The 21438-nt window shown below is 37.9% G+C and overlaps 1 long non-coding RNA gene and 1 pseudogene across 2 annotated transcripts in view; one reads left to right on the top strand and one right to left on the bottom strand.

Annotated features, from left to right (window-relative positions):
- The window catches only part of LOC145717809 (delayed-rectifier potassium channel regulatory subunit KCNS3-like), a 73411-nt pseudogene that overhangs the window by 33465 nt on the left and 18508 nt on the right, over positions 1 to 21438 (top strand). The gene's annotated exons all lie outside the window — the stretch shown is intronic.
- On the bottom strand, positions 13781 to 21432 carry LOC145717807 (uncharacterized). The gene is made up of 2 exons (XR_014141243.1): positions 18665 to 21432; positions 13781 to 18445 (listed from the first exon to the last, which is right to left on the bottom strand). It is a non-coding gene; the product is annotated as an uncharacterized LOC145717807 (long non-coding RNA).

The following is a 21438-nucleotide window of genomic DNA, read 5'->3' as shown; positions in this document are numbered from 1 at the left end:
GGTGATGGGTATTAAAGAGGGCACGTTCTGCATGGAGCACTGGGTGTTATATGCAAACAATGAATCATGCAACACTACATCAAAAACTAATGATGTAATGTATGGTGATTAACATAACATAATAATAAAAAAAAAAGGAAATTATACAATCTGGTGCAGGTCCTGACAAAGAAAGCCCTCTTTCTTGGGCAGTTCTGGTGACCATGAAATGCTAAAGTGATTTATCATTTCTAATGATGAGACAAAGCATTGTGACAGAAAGAATGATTCAGGGCAAAGAGTGGGGTTTTTTTCCCCCTAGGGTTAGAGATCTAGGTCTGTCTTCTCTTAGAAGAGGGGGAGTGGTGAGGCCTTTATGGGAACCCACCCCCACCCTTAAATTCATTTAAGAGCAGATGCATCTTCTTTGTCCTCCTCCCTGACCCACTGAAGCAATGAAAGTAGAAAATGGGGAAGGTCCCAGAGATTTTTCAAACCCAGCCTGCTTTTCTGACACCCCTCACAGAACACTCATTTTTAGGCAAGTGTATGGTAACATGAGGCAAGATTAGAGATAGGGACTCCTGGGAGGGGGTCACATAGAAAAGGGACAGATGGGTATTATATATTAGTACAATTTATCTGGAAGGTAATGTGGTAATCTGCATAAGAAGCTATAAAGATATTAGAGAGAAGAACACAGGCAGCAAACCCTTTGACCTTGGCCACAGCAACTTCTTACTAGACACATCTTGGGAGGCAAGGGAAACAAAAGCAAAAATGAACTACTGGGACTTTGTCAAGATAAAAAGCTTCTGCACAGCAAAGGAAACAATCAACAAAACTAAAAACCTACAGAATGGGAGAAGATATTTGCAAATGATATACCTGATAAAGGGTTAGCAAAGCACTTATCAAACTTAACACCCCAAAAATAAATAATCCAGTTAAGAAATGAGCAGAACATGAATAGACATTTTTTTCAAAGAAGACATCCAGATGGGCAACAGATGCATGAAAAGATAGATGCTCAACATCATTTATCATCAGGGAAATACAAATCAAAACCACAATGAGATACCACCTCACACCTGTCAGAATGGTTAAAATTAACAACACAGGAAACAAAGGATGTTGGCGAGGATGAGGAGAAAGGGGAACCCTCTTACACTATTGGTAGGAAAGCACTCTGGTGCAGCCACTCTGGAAAACAGTATGGAGGTTCCTTAAAAAGTTAAAAATAAAACTACCCTATGACCCAGAAATTGCACTACTAGGTACTTAACCAAAGAAAACAAAAATACTGATCTGAAGGGTCACATGCACCTTGATATTTGTAGCAGCATTATCTACAATAGCCTAACTATGGAAAGAGCCCAAATATCCATCAACATTGATGAATGGATAAAGAAACTATATATATATATACACAATATTACTCAGCCATCAAAAAGAATGAAATCTTGCCATTTGCAATGATGTGGATGGAGCTAGAGTGTATTATGCTAAATGATATGTCAGTCAGAGAAAAACAAATACCATATGATTTCACTCATATGTGGAATTTAAGAAACAAAACAGATGAACATAGTTGGAGAAAAAGAGAAGCAAACCATAAAACAAACTCTTAACTATAGAGAACAAACTGAGGGTTGATGGAGCGAGGTGGTAGGGGATGGGCTAAATGGGTGATGGGTATTAAGGAGGGCACTTGTTTTGTTGAGCACTGGGTGTTACATATAAGTGATGAATCACTAAATCCTACACCTGAAACCAATTTTACCATATATGTTAACTAACTAGAATCTAAATAAAAACTTGAAATCAAACAAAAAAAGGAAAAAGAAGCTATAAAGATGTACCTACTTTCAGACAAGCATTCCACCTGTAGGATTTTTTTCCTAAGGAAATAATCAAATAATTTTACACAGAGAAATACACAAAGGATGTTCATTTCAGCACTGTTTCTAAGAGAGAAAAATTAGAAGCAACTTAAATGTCTAACACTATGGAACTGGCTAAACAATAGATGGTATGTCCGCACAGTAAAATATTATGCAACTATTAAAATCTGACGTGCTTCTATTTTATTGGCATAAAAAAAACATTCGCCATATATAAGAGTCCATGGCATCAGTCTAAAAAGGCTCCTGCAACTGAAAGTCAGGTAAATTCTTTCAGATGTTCACGTCATCTCTGTGTATTTTTTACACAGAATCAGAATCATATTGTACATCGCTGGTTCTCAGTGTATCCACAGACCACTGCAGATCCCTGAAATGGTAAGGTCAAAATTATTTTCAAAACAATCTAACATGGTATTTGCTATTTTTCACTAGGTTGACATTTACATTAATGCTGCAAAAGCAATGTTGGGTAAAACTGCTCAGCCTTAGCAGAGCCAAACTGTACTTGTAGTGATTGACTTTTTTTACAGCCACACATGCAAAAAAATTTTTAAATCTAGTTTCATTTTAAAATGTTGTGAAAGGAGTCCTTATTTATAATAAAAGTATTAACTTTATTAAATCCCAAGTCTTGAGTGCACACTTTTTAATATTCTGTGTGATAAAATGGGAAGTGTGCACAAAGCACTTCTGTTGCATAGCTTAAAACAATGGTTGTCCCAAAAAATATATTTGCATGGTCATTTGAGTTATACCCTGAATGAGCTGCTTTATTTATATGGAGCACCGTTTTTACTTGAAAGAATGACTGGCAGAAAAACTCTGTTTTTTCAGACTTGGATATTGGGCAGAAATTTTCTTAAAAATGAATGTGTGAGGGGTACCTGGGTGGCTCGGTCGGTTAAGCGTCTGACTCTTGATTTCAGCTCAGGTCATGATCTCAGGGTTGTGGGATCAAGGCCCACATGGGGCTCTACACTCAGCAAGGAGTCTGCTTGAGATTCTCTTTTCTCCCTCTCCCTCTGCTCCTCCCCCTCCTCTCTCTCTTTCTCTCTCTCTCTCTCAAATAAATAAATAAATCTTTTTAAAAAATCAACGTGTGGACCTTCAAGGAAAACAACTGACTGTATTTGTCACCAACAATAAAACTTGGGCTTTCAAGCAAAATCAGAATTTTCAAGGATTTTCTGAAGAAATCAGTGGTGATAATGATAATGGGTGAATAGCTTTTTTTCTCCCTTTAGGAGAGAAATGATGGAGGACTCCAGGTTTTTACTTGGTTGATCTTCCTTGGTTTTACTATGACCAGTGTAATTCATATGACAACAAACCCATGGCCATTTAATAAAGAATATCATTGCTGTAGTAACAAGGTGACCCTGGGTGAGGTTAGACCGAAGATTGTTTGAACACTTAGTAAGGAGAATCTGAAAAGATGTCAATCCTGGAACAGTAATGTCTTCTTCTGGGTGAGGTAGAGGTGGTGTCTGAGCTCATATACTGAAGATGAATGCATCAGCATCTCTTGGCTCCATCCCAGCTATTAGGGTAAACTACCCAGCTTCCTTTGCTCTGATTAACAGTGGAAACTTCCATCCACTTCAGATGAAACCTATTCCTGCACAGAGACATGTAAATCTGGATTATGAATGAGCTAAGAATCACACAATAGGCAAATATTTCATTTCCTGAAGTCTGAGGTTTTGCATCTTAAATCACATTCCATGTGAAAGATCAACAACATGGATCAGGTGTGGCTGAGTCTGAAGAGTAGTTATTTGAAAAGATTTAACTTATAATAACTAATAGTCACAAAATAATAATAGGTACCAGGAATTAAGTACCAACTATATACTGTTTTATTATTCCTAAATGTGACTGTGAAACATTCCTTAGACATTCTGTACTGTAGTTTTTACCTTTTACATTTTGTGTCCAGAGCATGGGTGAAGTGGGACAATCCTCACAAGCCCTGACTAGTCCTGCCTTCCTTGCTCTAATTAATTGGTCTGGGTAAACAATTGGATCGTGAAGTGAAGTGATCATGTTCCTTTTCTTTAATAATATGAACTGATAAATGCAAGGACCGAGAATACATTGCTGTTATTTAATGGTAGAGCAGCTCTAGCACTTGTTTCCACCTTTTATCAGGTCAGGTTATTCAATTTTTCCACTACTTGTAAGACATATCAGAGTATCTTTCCTTATATTCCTTTTGGGTGCTTAAGCAAGTGGCTACAGACTAAAAGTAAGCCAGAAACAGGGTAATAAACAACAGAGTCTCAAGAAAACATGGGATATTTGGGTTGAGATGGGAATAGTACAAATGAGACTTCCCTCCGCAATCTGGGGTTGAAAACCAATAGCCTACAATTAACTCAGTGCTTTCCCTTTTAGGATAGGTTCTACATGGCAAGGTAGTTGTTCCTATAGAATGACTTCATAGAGAAAAGGAATTAGGTGGGATCAGATATTTGTTTCTAAGGATGCTGAGCAACTTTCAGTGAAAACAATGAGTAGACTAAATTATGGAATGCCTGATTCAATGTAAAAGACAAAATAGAGCCATTACAGAATTCTATTACAAGAATCTCCTTCCACTTAAAGCTGTCGGACCAAGAAAACTTGAAGAATGAGTTTAGGGGGCGCCTGGGTGGCTCAGTCGTTAAGTGTCTGCCTTCGACTCAGGTCATGATCCCAGGGTCCTGGGATCGAGCCCCGCGCGTAGGGCTCCCTGTTCGGCAGGAAGCCTGCTTCTCCCTCTCCCACTCACCCTGCTTGTGTTCCCTCTCTTGCTATGTCTCTCTCTGTCAGAGAAAGGAAGGAAGGAAGGAAGGAAGGAAGGAAGGAAGGAGAAGAAGAAGAAGAAGAAGAAGAAGAAGAAGAAGAAGAAGAAGAAGAAGAAGAAGAAGAAGAAGAAGAAGAAAGAAAGAAAGAAAGAAAGAAAGAAAGAAAGAAAGAAAGAAAGAAAGAAAGAGTTTAGAAATTGGTCTATTACTTAAATGTAGTATCAGTTGAATTCACCACTTTACCACATTTCCTGAGCGAAACTGGGAACATTGGTAACCAAAATAGGTGACCTCGAAAATCCTGAGCCTTTCTAGGCCTTTAAAAAATAGTTCCCACTAAGCCCTGCTTATAAGAAAATAAATAACAATTTGTCTCATATTTCTCATTGAGGCTCACACCTTGAAATATGAAAACACCTTAAGTCTGATGGTGATACTGCAATATCAGAACAAAAAGAGAATTACAGATTTCGAGGGTGCCTAAGAACATAAGTTTATACCAGTCCATATTAATTGCAATTGGGACTGTCACCTATTATTTATATACTGATTAACTCTAGACTTAAATTAGATATGAATGATAAAGTTTCAGAAGTGACCACTAAAATAATAGAGAGTGTATAATGCTAAGGCAGTAAAGAAAAAAAATGCACTAACAAAAAATCTGAAAGAAGGTAAGAAATGAGAAAAGTGGAGCTTCAAAAAAGCAAGACAAATAGAAAGCTCAATAGTTCTCATGTATTAGTAATCATAATAAGTGAAAATGAGCTAAACTTAGTAGTTAAAAGATACTGTCAGTTTTTTAAATCCAGCCACATGCTAAAGAATAAGTATACAGAAACTTGGAAAGTAAAAGGATACAAAAATATACTATACAAGCACTAACCAAAAGGAAGTTGGCATAGCCAAATTAATATGAGATAAAATAGATTTTAAGACAAAAAGCATTATTAAAGATAAAAATTGGTGGGTGGTTAAATAAACTGTACATCTATATCATGAAATACTACTTGACAATAAAAAGGAAAGAACTATTCATACAACACAACTTGAATGAATCTCAAGGGCATTGTACTGAGTGGGAAAAAAAAGCCAATCTCAAAAGGTCACATACCATATGATTCCATTTATACAACATTCTTGAAATGAAAAAATTATAGAGATGGAGAACAGATTAGTGGTTGCCAGGCATTAAGGTCTGGTGGGGTGAAGAGTGTGTGTGACTAGAAAGAGGTAGCACAAAAGAGATCTTTGCGGTGATGGAATAATTCTGTATCTTGATTGCAGTGGTGTGATAAAACCGTGTAAAACTGTGCACACACATTGTACTGATGTCAGTTTCCTAATTTTGTTTTCACACTATAGTTATGTAAGGTGTAACCATTGGGGGAAACTGTGTGAAAGGTATGGAAGACCTCTCTGTACTATCTTTGCAACTCCCTGTAAATCTATTATTATTTCAAGATAAAAGGTTTTTGAATGATGGTAAAAGGTTCAATTCACCAAAAAAATAATTCTAAATGTATGGGCATTTAATAAAATAACCTCAAAATATGTAAAGAAAAATGTTACAGAACTATAAAAAGAAATGAACAAACCAACAATCACATGGGAAAATTCAACATACTTCTCTAAAGTATTCAAAGGACAAGGGAAAAAAAATTGTAGATATAGAATAGTGAACAGTGCAGTCAACAAGTTGATTTAATGGACATATAGAATCCTGCACCCAATGATAGGAGAATACACTTTCTTCTTAAGCTACATAGAACATTTATAATAATTAACCATGTACTTGGCCATAAAGCAAGTCTCAACAAATTTCTAAGAATCAGTGTCATAAAGACCATCTTATCTGACCAAATGCAATTAGGATAGAAATCAATAACAACAAGATAACATTTAAAAAACCCATATGTTTGGAAATTTTAAAACATGCTTCTAAATAATTCATGAGTTAAAAAAGGAAACATAATGTAAATGTTTAAATACTGAGAACCGAATATTAATTAAAGTACAGAAGATCAAATTTGTGGAATTCAGTAAAAACAGTATATCAAGGGAAATTTATGGTCTTAAATTTTTATGTTATAGGAGATGTTTAGCATAGGCAAATCTATAAAGACAGAAAGTAGAATTGTGGTTGATGAGGGGTGGAGGGGCAGTGGAGGAGAAATGGAGAGTGACAGCTAACGTGTACAGGGTTTTTTGGGGGGGTGACAAAAATGTTTTAAAATTTATCATGGTGATGGTTGCACAACCCTGTGAACTTACTAAAAAATGTTGAATCATACGTGTTAAATAGTGAATTGTTTTGTATATAAATTATCTCTCAGAAGAGCTATTATTATTTTAAAATCTTATGTTAGACTAAAAAAAGACTAAACATCAATAAGCTAAGCATCCAAATTAGGCTAGAAAAAGACTAAGAGAATAAACTTAAAAACAGATGAAAAAGACAAGAGCAAAAGATAGATAAAATAGAAAGCAAAAATACATTAGGCAGTATTAACAGAGACAAAAGTTGTTCTTTTGTATGGTATAATAAAAAAGGCAAGGGGCGCCTGGGTGGCTCAGTTGGTTAAGCGACTGCCTTCGGCTCAGGTCATGATCCTGGAGTCCCAGGATCGAGTCCTGCATCGGGCTCCCTGCTCGGCAGGGAGTCTGCTTCTCCCTCTGACCCTCCCCCCTCTCATGTGCTCTCTCTCTCTCATTCTCTCTCTCAAATAAATAAATAAAATCTTTAAAAAAAATAAAAATAAAAAAGGCAAACCTTTGGTGAGACTAATCAAGAAAAAAGTATAAATAAACAATAATAATGCATAAGCAGAGATTTTTAAAGATAATACTATGACTAACTTTATGATAATAAATTTGAAAACATGGATGAAATTGATGAATTCCTTGAAAAATAGAACTTACCAAAACTTACTCATAAAGAAAAACCCAAAGTGTCCTATAACCACTGAGGAAATAAAAAGTAGTTTAAAAGTCCCTCTACCTCCCCAAAAAAGCCCAGATGGAATAGATAATTCAAATGTTATACAAACTCTTCCAGAGAACAGAAAGAAGTATTACTATCCAATGCATTTTACAAGACTAGTACTAACCTTTTTATCAGAACCAGAAAAAGGCAGTATGAAAAAGGAAAATTATAGATGTCTCACTTATAAACATATATGTGGAAATTTAGAACAAAATACCAGCAAGTAGAATCCAGCAATGTAGTAAAATATGTCACAATCAATATTGGAAAGCAAAATTGGCTTAACATCAAAAAGAAAATCTACCAAAGCTTAATTGACACATTATATGGAAGTTTTAAACTTCAAAAATGTTATGTCGGTTTTGAGAAATAAGGATAAAGAGGAGATACTTATTCTCCCAGATAGTAGGATATACTACAAAACCATATATATTAGTCAGGGTAACGATAAGCTATGCTGCATTAACAAATGAACCCCAGAATCTCAGTGAAATAAACACAGGTTTATTTCTTGTTTATATAAAATTTAATAAGTTTTGGGCAGCTCTGCAGTCTTCCATATACTTACTCACTGATCCAAGGCTTGGTCCATCTTGTGGCTCCTTCATCTTAATACATGGTCTTTTTTTTACAGGTGTTTAAACTACCTTGGCCCAGAAGTCATTCACATTACTTTTGCTTATAGTACCCTGTCCAGGTCTAGTCATGTGGCCCCAATCCAAATGCAAGGCAGGCAGGGAAAGTAAGGAAGTACAAAGATCATTTGGTGAGTATCAGCTATCCCTGCCATACCTTAATAATAAAAACAATATGGAAGAGATAAATAGATAAATGGAAAGACCTAGAGACAGATATAATACAGAAACCTAATATACTATAAAATTGGCACCACAAATCGATGGAGAAAGGATGCACAGTTTAGTATAAAGTATCAGGAAGACTGGCTCACTGTTTGGAGAAAAATAAAACTGGACCCCTGCCTAGCACCATATATAAATCTAGACACCAGAGGATGAAAGACCTAAATATCGAAGTTAAAATTATGAAGTTACTAGAACATAATAGAGAAGAACATCTTTGTGGCCTACAATTGGATAACAATGGCTTAAACAAAACCTCAGAACTACATACCATAAAGCAAAAAAGATTAATAGATTTGATTACATAAAAAATGAGAATTTTTATTCAATAAAGGACACCAGGAACAAAGTTAATTGATAACAGATAGAAAAAACATATTTGCAATATGTTAAACTAACAAAGAATTAATGTCTAGCATGCATAAAGTACTGCAAATCGAAAAGGACAGGAACACACCACCCTAAATTTGCAAAATATGTAAAAAGTATACTCAGAGAAGAGGAATACTAAAATGCTCAGAAATACATGAAGAGATGTTCAAACTTATTATTAGTCAGATAATTATCAATTAAAATACAATTACAAATATATTTACACCTATTAGGCCAGCAATTAGAAAGCTGGGACAAGCCAATTGTTAGCAAGGGTCCAGAGATACAGGAACTTCAACACACACAGCCAATTGGATTTTAGACTGGAGCTGCTATTCCAAAAAACAATCTGACAGTACTTAATCAAATTAACTATACATATTCTCGGTGGCCCAACCATTCCATTTATTTTATATATATTCCAGAACACTGATACTGCTGGGGGGGGGAAGACAATGAGAACCATAGCACCATACCATTATCTAAATTAAAAAATCAGAGCCAGCCTCCTGAACAGACGGGAGACAGGCCCTGAGCTGGGGTGGCATGTATCCTGAGAGGGCCTGGGCCATGCAGGGGAGAGTGACCTCCTGTGTTCCTGGTGGCCATCCCTCCCTGGCAGTGATGGGGGCCAGACCCACGCCCCATCTCTCCTCTCTGTTGTTTTGCATGAACGTGAGGAGCAGCAGTTATTGTTTATTCATTTGGCCCAAAATCGAGGGTAGGATTTGTGGGTGTGGATTTTTTCACCAATTTGTTTTCTTTTGGTTTAAAGGGGGGATATAGGGACCAACCAGGGCCAAGTGCCCGGGAGGAGGGAATGGTCTGGTGGTGCCCGCCTGGTCTGCATGCACCTGTGCGGCTGGGGCTGGGGCTGGGCTGGGCAGCTGGCGGTCACGGGTGGAGTTCGGGGGCGGGGGCGGGGGTTTGTGTTCAGCTGATTGATAATTCCATGCACTGTACTGCACACGTCCCCAGAGCCTTCCGGGACCATATGCTTTTCAGGGCATTTCTCCCTCCAGCCAGGGCCCGTCTGGCATCTGACTGGGCGAGTCTCCTCCAAGGAAGTCCCCGGAGGACAGCGACCAGGGAGGGCGTGGAGCCCCCTCCCAGCCTGAGCCCTGCCCTCCAAGGTCTGGTGGAGGCCCACCATAGGGTCTGGCTGGGCTCCCACCTTCTCCCTGCTTGGTTCCTGTCCAACCCCCAGCTGGGGGTGCTGCCCTGAATGAACCACGTGTGGGGCCGGCACATCCTAGCAGGCAGCCCTTGGCGCCTGCAGCCTCAGGGATGCTCCAACCACCCTCTTCTCCCCAAGGCGGCCCTGGCTCCCTGCCTCCCCTCAGCCTGCCATGGGGCCCCATCAGCCTGGCCCTACCCCCATGGAGAACCCAAAGTCTCACTGTATGTAACTCCAGGCGACGTTTCTATATTTATAGCAGTGTTGGAACCCCACGTGTTTTGCACAGGGAAGCACCCTCTCCCCCCCCCGACCTTTTCCCACCCCCAACAAAAGGTTGTCAGAATCCTTAAAGTTCCTGGGGCAGGCGGAAACAGGCTCACGGATTGTGCCTCGGCTGAAGCAATGATTCCAATGAGCAGCTATGGGGGTGGGGAGGGGAGGGAAACACCATTTTTAAAAAAATCATCCAAAAACAATTTATAAAACAATTATTTAGGATGTTTGTGATTTGCCGACCTTGCTATAGATGCCATCATGTTACCAATGATTTCCTGTGGTGGGGGCTTGTCATTGTTTACTCATTTATTTACCAACTTCTGGCCTCGGGTCTGACAGTGGGCACCAGCCCCCAGCCCCCAGCTCTAGCTGGGCCCAGCATCTGTGTTCTATGATGTAATTTGGAGGTGGGGGTCTCTGTTCCTTGCACATTTTACAGTTACCTCATTTTTCCCATATATGTATTTGAGAAAATGTTAATATAGAGAGAAAAAAAATGGTTCTTAAAGCTTAGATGTGTAGTTTTTTTTTCCATTCCACTGGATTCACATTGGCTTGTAACATTTAACATAACTAGTATGTTGTATTATATATGTGTATAGTGATTGAAATTTATAACAGATTTGTACTTTTTTAAAAATGAAAGTTGCTAGTTCTGCTTGACCAAGTAGTGCAATGATTTTTTTTAATATTGTTGCTGATTTTAGAGGGATATTTACTAATAAATGTATGGTGTATATCAAGTATTGCCCCCCAAAATAAAAATACACAAAAATTCATGCATACAAAATAATGTAAGTTTAAAAAGAACTCAAACAAAAATATACACATCAAATATATTAGAACAGTAGCCTCTGGGGAGAAGAATGGAAGTGAGGAATAGAGATGAGAAGAAACAAAGTAGTAAATGAATGAATAAAGAAAAGAGGGAAAGGTTTTGATTAGACCAATGCAGATGGTATGATATGAAGAAAGGAATAGAGTTATAATCCTCATCATCTGAAGTCCAAAAAAAAAAAAAAAGGAAGGAAAGAAATCTATTAATGTTGTAGTAGCATAAAAAGCTAAAACTGTTGTAACAAAAGACTCAAAAATAGTATGACTTTAAAAAAAAATTATTTCCCACTCACAAAAGAGTCTCAGGTTAATGTTCCAGGTCAGCAGAGAGATTCTGCTGCACGTGGCCCTTCAGGGTCCCGTGCTCATTCAATGTTGTACTCCACTCTACACTAGATACTCAAGAGTTCTCTCCATTCAACTGGTAGATAGGAAAAAAGAGCACAGATCAGGCATGGAGTTTTACGAGGGAAAATCTGGAAATGATATACATCACTCTTGCAATTCATTGGACTAAATTCAGTCTTATGGCCACACTCATTCATAAGGGACACTGATCATTGTCATCTAGCTGGGTGCCCAGGAGGAAGCAGACAGCGTGGATATTGAAGAGCACTAACATCATCTGCCACAGTGTGCAAGAGTTTTGTAAAAGGAATTATATAATGTTATTAAAAGGTATTAATCATTCAGGATGCTGGTCACAGTGCCCGCTTTTCCTGACTCTGGGTAACAGTTTTCAAATGTCTTCAGACTCATTGATACCGTTCTCAGGGCTGGCCTGATCCCCAGGCCCCAGGCCCCTCCCTCCACCTTCAATCCCACAAGCAGTACTATCTTCCATTTCCCTAGTAACCGTGTCCATCCACCAAAATGGGGGTGGAGTGGGCAGGGATTGGGGCTAGAGAGTGGGCAGGAGGTCAACAATAGAGGCAGGGAGTGAACATGAGATTTTTACTTACTTCCTCATATTTTCCAGTACTGTTTCAGCCTTTAAAAATAAGCATCGGCATGCAATCATTTTCACCATCAGAAAAAAGGCAATGAAATTATTTTCACTGAAAAATTAACGAGGAATCAATATGAGGAAAAATCTGTCACAAAAAACTTTTCCAACCTAAGAGGGAGGCACCATTTCAAGTGCCTTAGTCCAATTAAGTTTTACAATTGTATCATTTTTCTGTGGAAGAAGTGTTAACAAACATGCTAAGATATATTTTTTAAGATTTTATTTATTTGATAGAGAGAGACACAGTGAGAGAGGGAACACAAGGAGGGGCAGAGGGAGAGGGAGAAGCAGGCTTCCCACGGAGCAGGGAGCCCAATGTGGGGCTCGATCCCAGGACCCTGGGATCACGACCTGAGCCGAAGGCAGACGCTTAACGACTGAGCCACCCAGGTGCCCCAAACATGCTAAGATATTTAATACGTTTTTAGACTGAATCCTTCTGAACAATGAGATTCAACTCTGGGCAAAGGGAAGAGCTGTGAGGCTGAGACAGATGAGTGTGTGGAATGTGAGGGATGCAGAGATGGTCTGATCCTCCCTGTTCTGTCAAGAGTGAGGGAAGGTGCTGTCTCCTGACCCCTTCCAGAGTCTCTCATTCTTTGCATTCCGGCACCTGACTCTGTTGCTCGCTCCAAGGATATATATGGACAGGTGACCAAGGTGGTAACCTGAGTAAAGGCCTTTGGCCCAGTTTCCCATAGAGATAATTCCAGTCCCAGCATAGATGGGAGTATTGTTCCTACCAATGGAAACCGGAATGAGATCCCTCCTAGACCTCTGCAGCTGAGGGCTTCCATGAAGCCCAGAGAAGTGACTGCTGTGGGGAGAGCCACCCCAGACCGACTTGTTCTCATTCTTTATTCATGATGCCTGAATAGAAGCTGCCCTGAATCATTTCTGCTGCCTCCTACCTGGCCTGAGGAGTGCAGCTTGGTGAGTGTCTCATCCCCAAACTCCAGAGAACCCAGGAGGAACCTAGCCTTGCCGCAAGGTTGCTGCCTGCCATTCCACCACCTCCCTGGTGGCCCCTCAGCCAGGCTTAGGCCAGCATCCAAGGAATTCTCACCCACTGACCATACTGATTAACCTAGACCAAGTGTTCTCTGGTCACGTAAAAAATACCTGGAAAGTATATGCAAGATTATGTGTTAGGAGTGAAGGGAGGGTGTATGTGGATTTTTCAGGAGAGAGAGGATATAATTACCAACATATTCTTTTTTTTTTTTTAAAGATTTTATTTATTTATTTGAGAGAGAGAGAATGAGAGAGAGCACATGAGAGGCGGGAGGGTCAGAGGAAGAAGCAGACTCCCCGCCGAGCAGGGAGCCCGAGGCGGGACTCGATCCCGGGACTCCAGGATCATGACCTGAGCCGAAGGCAGTCGCTTAACCAACTGAGCCACCCAGGCGCCCTTACCAACATATTCTTGATGGTAAGTATGACCCTCAAAAATATTAGGAATCAGACTAAATAGAAGGTCTGTTTATATTTTTTTCTAAATAGGATGATTTTTATTTTCTTTTAATAATGAAATTCGTACAGTCATTATAAAAATATTCAAACAATGCAGAAATGTATTCATCGATTCATTTAATAAGTCTTTATTGAGTGCCTATGCAAGTTAATGAGAATACAATGGTGAGAAAAACAGACTAGGTCTTTGCACTCATGAAGCTCACAGACTAGGGGAGGATATACATTAACCAAGAAATCACACAAGTGTATGTATAATTAAAATTTCATGTAAGTACAGAGAAGGACTAGAACACAGACATACAAGAGTATATACCAGAAGATCAAGACACACTCTGAGGCAGTAGATAAGGGACAGGAAAAATTCCCTAAGGAAATGAAATTTGAGCTGAAATAAGGAATATAGTTAACTAGGCAAAAAAGACAATATAAATATCTTGTAATCTCACTGCTACAGAATGCCATAGCTAATGCACTGTGGCATATCCTTCCAGCTGTTTTACTATCCATACACAAATCTGTATGTACATATACGTGTATATATTTTTATGTAATTGGAATAAATCTCAGTCCACAAATTCAAGTGTTTAAGACATCCAACTTTTATTTTCTATAACAATACTCATAATTTCCATTTTGTAGTCTCACTACATGGGGGTGACCGAAATGGTATGAGTTCAAGATCTACTATTTTCTCCATGGTTGTGTCTAAGTTCAAGGATGCTTATTGAGTGCCTTAGAGTGTTGGAAGGAAGGAGTCCATATGGTTCTGGTATCATCTACAAAATTCACCATTCTCATTCCTTCCTTGTGGCCCCTTCAGACATGGTGGTTCTCTACGTGCTTCATTGATCAAGACTTTCTCTGCTGCTTCCTGCCATTGCTATGCTGGGATATAGAAAGCTTGGTAAGACCCTATACTATCCTGGCTAGAAGTAATATAAAGCAGCCATCCCCCACCCCCAAATGTCTCTTAAGAGACATGACCATAAGTCACCTACACAATCCAATCCAACAAAACTTCTGAGGAGCTTCCAGTCAGTGGCAGACTGAACTGACTTGGAAAGCTTTCCTCTTCCCACCTGAAACTCTCACAGAAATGATAGAATATGCACCCCCTCTAAAAGTAGTAAAATAGTCAAGCTCATAATCATGAAATGGAAATCCCCAAGAATCAAAGAAGGAACTAACAACAATGAGCAGGAGATAAAGACAAACAGACGGTTATTGGTTTTAAGGGCTGGAGGCCAGGGTTTTAATCCTACCTAGTGACTGAAGGCAATGCTTCTAGGCAGTGGAAGATGGGAAGGTGGTACTTAGCTCCTGTCTAAACCCAGGCCCCACAGAAGCACAACCAGGACATGAAATGATGACTAGAAAACCTTTCCTCAAAGCAAAAATACTGTTTTGCTTATCTTTTATGTGAGGATGTGAATAAAGAGCCCCCTGGGAGCAATCAGAACCCAGGCCAACTCCACCCATAGGTGTGGGGTTGAATTCACACTTCCTACATGTTTGATAACCCAAAGGATATAAATTAGCATAAAAGTAATCTGGAACTGGTGAAATGTGTATGGCCCTAGCAGAAGTAAACTCAAAAGCAAGGAGATAATTGAGACATTCAAACATAAATCTCAAAAAATTACCAAGAATGGAGCCCAAAAAGATGAAGTGGTGCAAAGTATGAATGAGAAGTTAGACTACATGGCAGAAAGAATGGAAAATATTAAAATATGCCTGGAAGCTTTTCCATAAAGAGAGACTAGAGCGAATGAGGAAAAGGCAAATACTTGAGGAGATTGTGGCGCAACTGAAGGAAGACATGAATACTCATATTGAACACACTGAGTCTTCAGCACGCTGAATAGAAATAAAACTGTAACCAGATACATCTTAGTGCAGAGCACCAACCAAACCTAGTATGATATTTTCATATGTTTGGGCTACCAAATCCCTTCCATAAATCTTTCCTGAAGAAAGGAATGAGGAAAATGGAAAAGTAAGAAATACTGTGGAAGAGAAAAACAAGACCATACATTTATATCTAAAATATAATATTCTACCATTTATGCATACATGTCAATATGTATATATGTATAATCCCCAGTGCAATATTAAATCTCTACTTTGAGAACAAATAAGAAACCATCTTCAAGGGAAGGAGGAAATGGCACTCTCTTTCCAGGATTCCAGTGAGAAAGTACTCAGAAATGTTCAATAGTTTTCAATGTCTGTCACCCCATCCCTTAGTAAATAATTGTATGTTTTCTTCTTTCTCACTCTTTAGAGGTTTCCCTTGGAGATATAAGCAGGGTGAGCACATTGGGAAATGGTACCAGCTATTGGTCAAGCCATGGTCTCTACACAACTTACTTGCTTGCACTCTGCTTTCACCTAGACACTAAATTCTGAGCACTACAACTGAAGTAATCAACACACAATAGTTGAAACACTGCTAATTTGATACATTACAGATCTGCAAGCGGTTGGGGAGACAGAGTAAGAGAACAGATAAATTATGGGTAACAATCTCAAGACACTTTCTGAAAAATTGTTAATGTAGTATTAGATAGGCATCACTAGGTATGTCTAAGAAGCAGTGTTTGAGGAAAATGTGGATATGGTGAAGAATAGACACAGAATCATAAAATTGATTTCGATCAAATTTCAGTCAAAGCCCAGTCCTGCCTCCAAGGGATAGCTCCCAGAACACCTTCCTTGGAGTTTTTCATTCTCTGAATTTCCCCAATCCCTTGTATCACTTCCATAAGTGACTATTCATATCCATTGTCTGTGCACCAAAAAATTTATATTATCTCCCACCGAAATAGAACTATTGAAGGAGTCAGGTATAATCTTTAGCAAAATAAATAATGATAGCACTGAAAGGACTATAATTAAAGCAAGAAAAATAATTTTGGGGATTGAAAAACACAATTTTCAAATTTTTTTTTAAAGATTTTTTTTATTTATTTATTTTGAGAGAGAGAATGAGAGACAGAGAGCATGAGAGGGAGGAGGGTCAGAGGGAGAAGCAGACTCCCTGCCGAGCAGGGAGCCCGATGCGGGACTCGATCCCGGCCTCCAGGATCATGACCTGAGCCGAAGGCAGTCGCTTAACCAACTGAGCTGAGCCACCCAGGCGCCCAGAAAAACACAATTTTCAAATTTAAAAACTCAGAGTAAATGAAGAAGGAAATATATTTTTAAAAATTAGAAAATTTATAGGCACACTCTCTTAACAAAATTAGAAATAAATAATAAAAGATCACCATAAAATTTAACTGCGTGATAATATAGTATTGTTCTCTAAAATAACCACTGGGTCAAATAGAAAATTAAAACTAAAGTTGCAAGCTATCTGGAAAGAAAAGAAAAAGAGAATACATCATATCAAAGCCTATGGGGCATGACAAAAGCTGTTCTCAGAGAAAAATAAGGTCTTAATTACCATTATTGTTCAAGAAGACCATAAATAAAGGAAATAAGTACTCTTCTTGAAGAATTAGATAAAGATAAATACAACAGAACATATCCAAAAATAGAAGAAATTAGGAAAATTAAAGATAAAAATAATGACCAAGACAAACAATTGTAAAAGTGATAAATTCAAAGCTGGTTCTTTGAAAAGACCAATAAAACACTCTTCATGAGTACAACTAAGTGAAAACAGAGGGAAAGCAAAAGTATACAAATTGTGAATTATAAAGGGTTTAACTACATAAATAGATGTGATTGAAAGAATTATAATTTTATGTTCAAATCTATGACATCAAATTAAAAACTCTAGAGGTAATGGATGATTTCCTAATAGAAGTTACCAACATTAACTCAAGAAATAGAGGATTTGAGTAGACAAATTACTAGAGATAGGATTGGAAATGTGTTTATAGACCTACCACTAAACAAGGAACCAGGTTCAAATGATTTCACAGTTCAGTTCTATCTAACCTTTAAAGAAGAGATAATACCCATGTTATTCAAGCTCTACCTTTTAGAAAAGAATAAAAAAATTGAAAGTTCACTAATGAATTTTATAAAGCTAGCAACCCTAAAACCAAAACCTGTTAAAGATAGTACATAAAAGAGAATTACAAACAAATACTAACAATAAATGTAAAATCAAAATACTAACAAATTATAAAATATATAAACAAATAGAACCCAGAAGTTGGGCAAGAAAAAGCTGGACTGTGACCTAATATTATCTCAATGTCAATGTCCCACTGATACTTATTTCATTTTTTATTATATTATTTCTTATTTTGTACTCAAGTGTGTTTTGTAAGTTTAAATCTCTATCTCTTCGGGTTTTTTTAATAAGAATATCACTTTATCTTGTTAGTGTCCACTGAAATGTCTTAATTCATAGTGTTCAAGCGCTCTAGATCTAACAGTTCATTCCATGTTTCAAAAAGACCAGTGTCTTATCTTTGGTTCCAAGGCACATATAACAATATATAATAACTCTCCTGCTTGGGAGATTGAATTAGCTAGCAGATTTTCAAATTCTCAAATACACTGATTAGTTCATTCACTGTCATGTGTCCCGGGACAATGTTAAGATTGTTTTGAGTGAAGTGTTGTCATACTCACGACGTCATCTGCTAGATTGCTTTTAAAAATTGTGGCATTCTCACAGCCCAAAGTGTATTGTATTTATTCTTCTGGTGTTTTAAATGTCTTCATAATAGACTCATAGCACAATGAATTACTAATATCGCAACCCAATACTATTAATTTCATCTTTGATAAAGATGGTTCTGTGATAGGGCGCCTGGGTGGCTCAGTTGGTTAAGCGACTGCCTTCGGCTCAGGTCATGATCCTGGAGTCCCGGGATCGAGTCCCGCATCGGGCTCCCTGCTCGGCAGGGAGCCTGCTTCTCCCTCTGACCCTCCCCCCTCTCATGTGCTCTCTCTCTCTCATTCTCTGTCTCAAATAAATAAATAAAATCTTTAAAAAAAAAAAAAAAAAGATGGTTCTGTGATAGAAGACTTCACCAACAGTCCTCAGTGTACCATACCTCAAAGATAGCAAAGAGCAATAATGTTTCCATTTACGAGAAGAATAACATTTTGTAAATAACCTATGACTAATAACTATGAAAAGTTCTGCCAAAAAGTGGAGTAAAGTATGGTATATTCAATGTCTGGGGCTGGGAAAAAGAAGTAAAATTACTTTTCCACGTCATACCATTCACAAAAGTATATGCCAGAAAGATTAAACACACACACACACACACACACACATCCATTTTTAAAAGCTTGAAGAAAATATCAAAAATTATTTTAAAACCCCGGGGTGGGAAAAGTCTGCCTCAGCATGAGCCCAAACCTAGAAGCCCTAAAGGGAAAGGCTGAGTGATATGACTAGCTAAAAGTGTAGATCATCTACAGAGAAAGACAGCATGAACAAAGTTAAATGAGGAAAGAGGTGCACTGGAAAGATAAACGGTAAGTGAAACAAAAGTTGCAAAGCAGAACAATGGACTGAATTCATTTTCTGATAAAAATGTGAATACGTATATCATTTATGTTTCTATATGCACAGAACACATTAGACTGGTAATAGTAGGTAACTGTAAACATGGGTGAGAAGGGGGGCAGTTTTGTATTTTGCTTTATATGTTTATCTGTTTTAATTTTTAATAGGCATGAGTCATTTCTGGGGTTTAAGAAAACACAGTAAAGAAGATTAAAACTGAATTCACAGTCAAATGCCCAGCTGGAAGCATAATGTTGCCTGCCAATGCACAGCCTATACTATGGCCTTCTTCCCCAGACACTAATTTTTCCCCTTTCAACATTGAACAAATACATCTGTGACATCTATCAGCAATTTAAAAATAGTTGAAAAGCAATTCCAGGGTGTTACTGATATCTTAATTCTTCCCCGATTATAACCATATCCACCTAAACAAACATAATCATGTATGTGTAATATACATTTATAGACATTCACAAGTTGTGACATTCATAACATAAAGATTTAACCTTTATCTTGGAAGAAGATCAACCAGAATTTATTGAATTTTCATAGGTTACATGGTGCGATTTAATACTTCCAATTTTCGGCTGTAGATTACAAGGACCAGCTTAACAAGAGGCAAAGATTGATGATGTTAAATAGTAACTGATTATAAGGAATCACTGTCCAAGTCAGTTTGAATGGATTTCTGATTTATAAAATATTTTAAATGTTGTTGCTTTTATATGTTCTTGCCTAAATTCCGTTTTTCTAGTATCAAAAAGAGAATCCATTTAACTCATTTTAAATGATAAAAGAAAGTAAAAACTAAAAATTTTGTTTTATGAATCCATGTCATTATGTCTGGATTGTCATTACAGCTTATCAAAAGAAAGCCACAAAAATTAGTGTGAACACAGTTAAATCACATTTCATTGAACAGAAGACTGAAATGGAAATGGAAAAAAAGAATTTAAAGAGGTGACAATTCATTTTGCTTGGGTTTCAGAAAAATTTAATAACAAATTTCATTACTCATCAACACATCAACAACAAAAATAATCCAGAAAAGGGAGAGACTAATCAACATGTAGGGAAGAATGCACTGCAAATACTAGTTTCCTCCTGCTGTAAAAGTATATATCTCTCAAACTCCGTATGAAAGCTAATTGATAATACATCTTTATAGTCATAAAACTGCCATGCACAGATATTCTGCATCTGTCAAGGGAGTATCCAAACAGACAAACTTTTTTTGTGTGTCCAGGGAGAAAAATGCTCTAACTATTGAATACAAGTATTTGATTTCAGCAACAAGTCAATCCCCAGAGCAGACATGGATGCACCAGGTTCTCCTTTGACAGCACCAACATCTAGCTAAGTCAGCTTGCCCCGATTCCCTGGGCACTAAATAAATAATCTTCTGATGATAATTTGGTTTCTGATATAGATTGATGGTAAGGAGAGAACATTCTGAGCAGCAAACACTAAGAATCTGGTCTACTTGGAAATTATTTTTCAACAGAAATTATCACTTTTTTTTTTTCAAAAAGAAATTCTGCCCCACTTGATAGTATGTTCTTTACTCTGCAAACTTAGAAATGCTCAGTAAACAGGGGACTCTGTGCCCAAACAAAGATCTTGTATTATTACACTTACCCTTTCAATGGTCAACAGGGCCAGAGAGTTACACTAAGCCCAATCTCAATGGTGGACTGAATTATATGTGCATGAACCTGTAAGGATAAACTTACCCCTCCGATAGGGCTTCCTGCTCTCCCCGCCTCCCTTCTCCCTCCCCCCAGGCCTATCCGCAAACACACACATTGTCCAAACCCTTAACACAAGGCCTTTGGGGGACCCAATGGACAAGGTCAAGTGTGGAAGTACACCATTCTGAAATATAAATATCTGTTATCCTGCTTAAAACCACAGCTCAGGGCAGGGCAGACCAGGGGCCATTATCCTAGTTTTCTGTACCCTAGGATGGTAGCAAGATAGTTCTTGTTTAAAGGCAAGGAAGAGCCACAGTTCAAATAGAGAAACCAGAAAAAACCTTCAGCATGGGATGTGATGTAAATCAAATGTATAAAGATAACACTGAAAATAGTCATAATCATTCTTAGAAAAACCATTTTCAAGGGAACTTAGCAGAGAAATTAACCAAAAAAGAGGTATAAACACAAAATTTGCCTGAACCACAGCAATTTGCTAAACCCACACTTGGGATGTTTATTGAGACAAGGCAAGTAAAATACGAATTTAAAAAAAGAAAGCCAGTTTTCTGAGTCTTGAAATATTAT

Source organism: Leptonychotes weddellii, chromosome X (assembly GCF_054177405.1).
Source record: "Leptonychotes weddellii isolate Sample4059 chromosome X, ASM5417740v2, whole genome shotgun sequence".
Lineage (NCBI taxonomy): Eukaryota > Metazoa > Chordata > Mammalia > Carnivora > Phocidae > Leptonychotes > Leptonychotes weddellii.
This window is presented reverse-complemented; position numbering and strand designations above follow the sequence as displayed.